This window comes from Aptenodytes forsteri, unplaced genomic scaffold, assembly GCF_000699145.1.
Source record: "Aptenodytes forsteri isolate BGI_AS27 unplaced genomic scaffold, ASM69914v1 Scaffold406, whole genome shotgun sequence".
Taxonomy (NCBI): domain Eukaryota; kingdom Metazoa; phylum Chordata; class Aves; order Sphenisciformes; family Spheniscidae; genus Aptenodytes; species Aptenodytes forsteri.
Genome location: NW_008795703.1, coordinates 338752 through 347850, shown reverse-complemented (window position 1 = coordinate 347850; position 9099 = coordinate 338752).

Genomic DNA, 9099 nt, shown 5'->3' with positions numbered 1-9099 from the left:
ATTATTTAAAGAAATGAGAACTTCTTTCATCTTCAGTGGAAAGTAATATTGAATTTCTATATGGACAGTGAAAGAAATACTTAATGAGAAAATACAGTTTTAAACCTATGGGACTCATCAGAAACCCACTGAAATCTTCTCATAAAGTCTTTCTCAGACTTCAGCATGTTTTCAATGCTTCTTAATTAGACTGTAGGAAATTTGTTCCTGAGTAGACCAGGGCACCATTTCAAGTTTCAGTAGATATGAGTGTTCAACTGGCTTTCTGAAATGGTCCATCAGGGTGGAAGGAACTGTGAAAGTTGTATGTGATTTCAGGTTCTGCTTAAGGAAGGAGAAAGAAACACCTAAAATAAATTTTTGAATTTCTGTTTCCCAGTATAACAGCATATTATCTCTTTATTTCAATATTCAATTACTTCAAAAAGTTTTGCTAAGCTATTGTAAACACTGCAATTTTCAGTGTTTAATTCTTCTATGTAGACAATTAGTGGAGAAGCAACTGTGCTGCTGGAGGTTGAAGTAAAAGAAAGCTCTGAGAAACCATGCTGATATGGTCACATAACTATGCTCAGTGCATACTACAGCAATTTTCTTGTAAAAGGCCAGGGGGAGGGGAAAGAATAAACACCAGTTTCTCAGTACGTAAATTAATTTTTTTTTTTATAAGTCACATCTTATTGTTGACCATTTACAGCTTGACCCTGTTTAGAGTTTCAACACAAGTAGTATGTTTATTTGTAGCAAGTTAATGAGTATAACTCCCATTAACCAGGTGTTTACTTTCAGTATTATTTCTGTAGAACAAATAAAAATTTCATAAGAAAAAAGGTATATAAAGAAGGATGCTTAATATTTCATTCTGTTTTTTCATTTTCCTTTCTCTCTGTGCTAGAGTGACCAAAAAATGTAATTAATGGTAGAGCATGGTCAGGTAATTGCAATCAGTTCAGAGTGCTTTAGGAAGTTACTGCCCTCATCAGCTGATTGCGTGCAGACCTGTCATCCATTGCAATGCAAAATGAAATGATTTAGCATATGTTTCTTACAAGGATGGACTGTGGAGTCCATCCTCTGTAGGCACAAGCTAGAGATTCAAAATATTTCCCCTTTTTTTACAGTCTTTAAGCACAATTCGTTCCATATAAAGATATAAACTCATCGTTAAAATGCAGGCCAAAATATTAATACTAAAAATGTAATCCTGTAATCATTATTTATTCCCATGAAAGCTCTGGCAATCATAAAGTCCAAAATGCTTAATTAAGCCACGTAGAACAAGTACTGTGTTTCTGCCAAGAATATCAGCACCTCTGACTCTCTAACCTTTCTGCTGGCAAAAAAAACAGTTGTAGAAGAATCAAAGACCTGCCTGCTAAGCAATGACTTTCCATTAGTGTGACTAAAAAGTTTCCTGATCTTTTTTTCATCCCCAGAAGCATCTACTTCAGCTTAGTAATTCAGCAGGACAGTTACAGAAAACACATTCAGAATTACCTGGTTATCAAGCATTTGGTTAGGCACCCTCCTCTGAACAGTCCTACTAAGCAAGCCATGTTACTGTTACAAAACTCTTGCTTGATTACATTGAGCTGAGAAATTAAATATTGATCTGAAATTAAACATTTGATCTGAGAAATTAAACATTGAGTTACACACTGAACTGGCTCTTTAAAAAATGCTTTAAGAGGATGACCCAATAGAGAGGAGGAGTAAGGCATTAAGAGATACATTAATATTGAAAGAAGAAAGAAGTATTACATGAATTGAAGAGCATTTGTTCAGGAAGTAGTTGTCTTTTTTCCCCTCTCATGTTGCTGGAGAAAAATTTCTCTAAAAAGGACGTAGGCTGATGTGTCTCCAGCATCGGGAAAGCCCAGGCTGGAGAGGCACAGCATGGTCTGCTGCAGGAATTCCAGACCTCCGTCCAAACCTGGCTCAGATCTGTTGTGGGATAAAGAGCAAACCTCTGCTTCCTTTTCCTACATTCATTTCTGAGTAGAACTCAAGAATTATTAATGGTGATATCTTGATACAAAAGATCACGGTTCTCCAATGTCCATCTGACAACCCTAAAATCATACAAGTCTCTCCCTGCTGAGAAAAGCAGCTTTTGAACAGCCATCTCAAAAATCTTTACGATGATCATTGTCCTGCACAGGCAGGGATTCAACTTTAAATTCTGTGTTAATATTTGAGCTGAAGAAATATTAAATTAAGATTAATTCTGAGGTATTAAATATGTATGAACAAAATAACAAGGAATTCGAGTTCAAGAAATACATGCAAATTACTGGGTCTGACTCTCACCTCACTTAACATTATTTTATAACACTTACTATAATCAAATTATTTTGTATTTTCTCCAGAGAATCCTGTGCCCCATTATGCTGCATCCCAGCCACTCTAAATCTGATGAATGAGATATGTATTCGGGTGAGAGATTTCATTTTTAACTCTTATTTTTGTTTTCCTGCTCCAAAAGCTATTCCCAAAGATTCCTATCTACATTACTAGAAAATGCTATAGTTTTCAACATCACTGTGTTTAGCCTATAATTTATACAAGCCTACTTTATTAAACTGTTTTTATCTCAACCCACAAGTTTTTTCTCACTTGTGCTCTTCCAATTCTCTCCCCCATCCCACTGGGGGGGGAGGAGTGAGCAAGCAGCTGTGTGGTGCTCAGTTGCCGACTGAGGTTAAACCACAACAACGTCACTTTTCCTTTTTAACAGAATTACAAAAATTGAATAGAATGGAAAAAATATTCTTTGTGATACATTCAGGTAATTTTCAAAGACTTTAAAAGTGGTCTCAGGATAATTTTAATTCCGAAGTATTTAGTACTACTTCAGTCTTATGATTTCAGAAGATAGCACAAACAAGAAGTCAATGAAAATCATCAATGATATACTAAATTAAAAAGTGTTTCAAATAACAGTGAAAAGATAAAAATGCAAATGAAACTATGAAAAAGAATTAATGGATAATTAACCTTTGGACCCTGATCCAAATCTCATTTAAATCAACAGGAGTATTTCTGCTGGTCTCATATGGACTTCATATGCATCCCAAAATGTGATTTCCTAAGCTATAGACAAAGGAAAAAAATAGTAAGAAATAAATATTCCACGGGAGGAAAGACTATGGAAGAAAAGAATAATGCTGATATGTTTAACAGTAATAACAGGCAGAGTTAATCTGCTTGACGAGAACTATAGATGGTAATAAATTTTCATAGATGCAATTTGAGTTATATGTACAGAAACAAAATTTGTGACAGTTGTGTTTCTGGTACAAGTACCTCAATTTTTTTAATTTGTAGTTTATTAATTATTTAAAGAAATGAGAACTTCTTTCATCTTCAGTGGAAAGTAATATTGAATTTTTATATGGACAGTGAAAGAAATACTTAATGAGAAAATACAGTTTTAAACCTATGGGACTCATCAGAAACCCACTGAAATCTTCTCATAAAGTCTTTCTCAGACTTCAGCATGTTTTCAATGCTTCTTAATTAGACTGTAGGAAATTTGTTCCTGAGTAGACCAGGGCACCATTTCAAGTTTCAGTAGATATGAGTGTTCAACTGGCTTTCTGAAATGGTCCATCAGGGTGGAAGGAACTGTGAAAGTTGTATGTGATTTCAGGTTCTGCTTAAGGAAGGAGAAAGAAACACCTAAAATAAATTTTTGAATTTCTGTTTCCCAGTATAACAGCATATTATCTCTTTATTTCAATATTCAATTACTTCAAAAAGTTTTGCTAAGCTATTGTAAACACTGCAATTTTCAGTGTTTAATTCTTCTATGTAGAGAATTAGTGGAGAAGCAACTGTGCTGCTGGAGGTTGAAGTAAAAGAAAGCTCTGAGAAACCATGCTGATATGGTCACATAACTATGCTCAGTGCATACTACAGCAATTTTCTTGTAAAAGGCCAGGGGGAGGGGAAAGAATAAACACCAGTTTCTCAGTACGTAAATTAATTTTTTTTTTTATAAGTCACATATTATTGTTGACCATTTACAGCTTGACCCTGTTTAGAGTTTCAACACAAGTAGTATGTTTATTTGTAGCAAGTTAATGAGTATAACTCCCATTAACCAGGTGTTTACTTTCAGTATTATTTCTGTAGAACAAATAAAAATTTCATAAGAAAAAAGGTATATAAAGAAGGATGCTTAATATTTCATTCTGTTTTTTCATTTTCCTTTCTCTCTGTGCTAGAGTGACCAAAAAATGTAATTAATGGTAGAGCATGGTCAGGTAATTGCAATCAGTTCAGAGTGCTTTAGGAAGTTACTGCCCTCATCAGCTGATTGCGTGCAGACCTGTCATCCATTGCAATGCAAAATGAAATGATTTAGCATATGTTTCTTACAAGGATGGACTGTGGAGTCCATCCTCTGTAGGCACAAGCTAGAGATTCAAAATATTTCCCCTTTTTTTACAGTCTTTAAGCACAATTCGTTCCATATAAAGATATAAACTCATCGTTAAAATGCAGGCCAAAATATTAATACTAAAAATGTAATCCTGTAATCATTATTTATTCCCATGAAAGCTCTGGCAATCATAAAGTCCAAAATGCTTAATTAAGCCACGTAGAACAAGTACTGTGTTTCTGCCAAGAATATCAGCACCTCTGACTCTCTAATCTTTCTGCTGGCAAAAAAAACAGTTGTAGAAGAATCAAAGACCTGCCTGCTAAGCAATGACTTTCCATTAGTGTGACTAAAAAGTTTCCTGATCTTTTTTTCATCCCCAGAAGCATCTACTTCAGCTTAGTAATTCAGCAGGACAGTTACAGAAAACACATTCAGAATTACCTGGTTATCAAGCATTTGGTTAGGCACCCTCCTCTGAACAGTCCTACTAAGCAAGCCATGTTACTGTTACAAAACTCTTGCTTGATTACATTGAGCTGAGAAATTAAATATTGATCTGAAATTAAACATTTGATCTGAGAAATTAAACATTGAGTTACACACTGAACTGGCTCTTTAAAAAATGCTTTAAGAGGATGACCCAATAGAGAGGAGGAGTAAGGCATTAAGAGATACATTAATATTGAAAGAAGAAAGAAGTATTACATGAATTGAAGAGCATTTGTTCAGGAAGTAGTTGTCTTTTTTCCCCTCTCATGTTGCTGGAGAAAAATTTCTCTAAAAAGGACGTAGGCTGATGTGTCTCCAGCATCGGGAAAGCCCAGGCTGGAGAGGCACAGCATGGTCTGCTGCAGGAATTCCAGACCTCCGTCCAAACCTGGCTCAGATCTGTTGTGGGATAAAGAGCAAACCTCTGCTTCCTTTTCCTACATTCATTTCTGAGTAGAACTCAAGAATTATTAATGGTGATATCTTGATACAAAAGATCACGGTTCTCCAATGTCCATCTGACAACCCTAAAATCATACAAGTCTCTCCCTGCTGAGAAAAGCAGCTTTTGAACAGCCATCTCAAAAATCTTTACGATGATCATTGTCCTGCACAGGCAGGGATTCAACTTTAAATTCTGTGTTAATATTTGAGCTGAAGAAATATTAAATTAAGATTAATTCTGAGGTATTAAATATGTATGAACAAAATAACAAGGAATTCGAGTTCAAGAAATACATGCAAATTACTGGGTCTGACTCTCACCTCACTTAACATTATTTTATAACACTTACTATAATCAAATTATTTTGTATTTTCTCCAGAGAATCCTGTGCCCCATTATGCTGCATACCAGCCACTCTAAATCTGATGAATGAGATATGTATTGGGGTGAGAGATTTCATTTTTAACTCTTATTTTTGTTTTCCTGCTCCAAAAGCTATTCCCAAAGATTCCTATCTACATTACTAGAAAATGCTATAGTTTTCAACATCACTGTGTTTAGCCTATAATTTATACAAGCCTACTTATCATTTTGTTTCTAGGACAACCTTTCAAGTAAGCTAGATGTGGTAACATCCTTCAATGACGTGTGCTCTGAAGTGCTTTAATGCAATTATATAGTACATCAGATCTACTTAAAAGATGAAATAGGGCTTTTTGCTTATATATTATCATAAAAAAAAGTAAAATTCCTGTGATTTTTTTTTCCAGAGGAAAATAATTACAAATATATTCAATTCTTTAAAAATTAACATTTATTAGAGATGCACTTTTTTTTGTTTTGTTTTTGGTTGGTTGGTTGGTTTGGTTTTCTGAGAAGGAAGGTTGAAAGGAATTGAGTGCTTTGTCGAGTACCGGCTAAGAATTTGCAAGCAATGGAAAGTAATTTAGCTCCATGTTTTCCAACAAAATTAAAGGAAAATGCTGTTCACTTGCTCTGTATTAAAAATGTCTTCCATTTTCACTAATTTATACTGTAGTATATCCAAAGCTCCCATTCGTATCTGGAGCTCATTGTGAATAGTGCTGAACACAGGGTGCCCATCCTAGAGTGTTATACTCTACAGACATTACACGTGGATTAAGACTCAAGTCTAATTTCAGTCTCTTCTTCAGCCAAAGATTTTGTACACAAGCTTGGTAAACCTGTTCATCTTTTTGTCTCTCAAATCCTTTCACCTGTGAGGTCATCTTAGCCTAAGCTATTCATGACAGAACCTTATAGACATGCCTGATACGATAGGATTTCCTACAATTTCTATTCTGTTTCTCTCTCCACCTGTTCCAGGCCTTATGGCCCCAATTACTGCTTTTGCCTTTGCAGCTTCACTGTGGAATCAGATAGAATTGGGAGAACAGAAAGGGGAAATCATTCAGTGCAAGGATGTTAGAAAACAACAAAAAATGTGTAATGGCCCTCAAAGTTAGTTTCCCGCTGTGATAGGTCATCCCCTAACTACTGCAATCCTCCTTCCTCCTCCTGTAAGGGTAACAATGGTCAGGAAAACAAGAGACCATACCTTAACTTCTCTTGGAGTCTACCCCCCTCTCTTTTTTTGATGAGTCTATTTGTTAGATTTTCAAAAATACTTTTTTCTTAATCTTTTTTAATAGCATACTGAAGGAGGTATACATATTCAAAGCCCACTGATTTAAAGGATGCTAACTATAAAGTAAAAGCACAAACAAGGCATCAACCAGCATTGATTTTAAAAAGATGATTAAAAGGTCCCGTTAAAGAAAAATATGTACAAATATATTCCATAAAATTCCATTTACAATCGACAATACAAAACCATAATCAACTTATACACCTTCCTTTTCCTCTTACTCATGCCCACATATACAAGTGTTTCTTCCCTCTCCTACATGACAGAAAAGGACTAGAAAGTTGTGGCAGGGAAAATCATGATTAAACCAATTCAGCCTCACAATGGGACTGGTCCTTCAAATGTCATTTTAAGTTGCACTTTGGCTCTGCCAGGATTCTTATCTAAATTAGGGCTGCACAGTCGGGTCTGAAACGGACCCAGCTCAGCCTGCCCTGCTGTCTAGAATACAACACTTGAGCATATTGATTGGTAAGCAGTATGCTGGGAGATACAGAGAAAAGAAAGCACTCCAGCAAACACATTATTGTTCCACTTCCTTACAATTATCACCTTATTAAAGAATTCTGCATTATTTCTGCTAACTAGGTTTTCAGTTGTAAATGGATACGTATTAGAAATTAAAGATGACTGATGACAATTTCTGACTGATTGCCCCAGTCAGAGAAAGCATACATCTGCAGGTGCCAAGCCCCTGGAAATGAACCTAACTGTGGACCTAACTGTGTGACCTGACAAACTTTAACAAGGCTTGATCCAGCTCTTTGCACCTCCTACTTCCCAGCCTAGCTGATGAAGTCCACAAAACAGAAGAGCTCTAAGAAATCTCTTTCCTTCCTCTCATCCCCAAGAAATTAATGCCCCAAAATGGACTAAAGATCAAAGTTTATGGTATGCTGACAGTTCACAACTAGACTAGTGGCTGATGTATGAGGTAAATACTTTAGAAAAGAAACTTAGCACTTAGTAAAATTTGGCTTCAAAACTTGTATCCTACTAACGTGCATGGTTCTGACCCCTGCTAAACTGTACCAACCAATCCATTGTACCAAACCAGCTGTACACAAAGCTATAAAACTGAAATTATAAGATCTCAAGACAAAATACTGAAGTCTCTTTTCAGTGAGGCTCAAGATATTTTTCTCTCTTGTTTGAATCCCTCAGTATTTTCTCATAAAGCTTTCATAAGATGAGAAACCATTATTTGTTCACATACAGTAAATGGTAAATTAGCATTCCAGTAAGACTTTCAAATTTAAATGGATTATCTTTGATTTCTTTAGTTCAATTATTAATTAACTGCCATTTTACTAACTAGAAATTAGAAGGAATTATGTATATGCAAATAGTCATAGAGTAAGGACATTTCTCCATTTAAAACAGAGACAGAAATTATTTACTGTTGGCATGAAACAATGCAACCTGCAACAGTACTATGGTAATGTTGCTGGCACCATTAGTAATTATGGTAGCTACTGAAATTCTTTCAGCACATTATATCCTATGAATGAAGTCATAGCATACCATAGGACTTAGAAATTTAAACTTCTTGTACTAGATAACACTACATAAAGCTAGGACTCAGCTTTGAGAAGCACTTAATCACCTGTCTATTTTTATAAGCAGAGCCACTGGTGTTAATGGGGATAACTCCTATGGTTCGCTAGGCATGTTTTTTAACTGCTTTGTCAAAGTGGCATGCTATTCCAGTGTGCATCTGAAGAAAGCTTATAATATGCAAGCAGTACTGTATATATGCATATCTGTAGTCATGAATCATAGAATAGTTTGGGTTGGAAGGGACCTTTAAAGGTCATCTAGTCCAACCCCCCTGCCATGGGCAGGGATATCTTCAACTACATCAGGTTGCTCAGAGCCCCGTCCAACCTGACCTTGAAGGTTTCCAGGGATGGGGCATCCACCACCTCTCTGGGCAACCTGTGCCAGTGCTTCACCACCCTCAGCGTAAAAAATGTCTTCCTTATATCTAGGAAGAAGCCATTCCCCCTTGTCCTGTCGCAACAGGCCCTGCTCAAAAGTTTGCCACCATCTTTTTTATAAGCCCCCTTTAAATACTGATAGGCTGCAATAAGGTCTCCCCAAAGC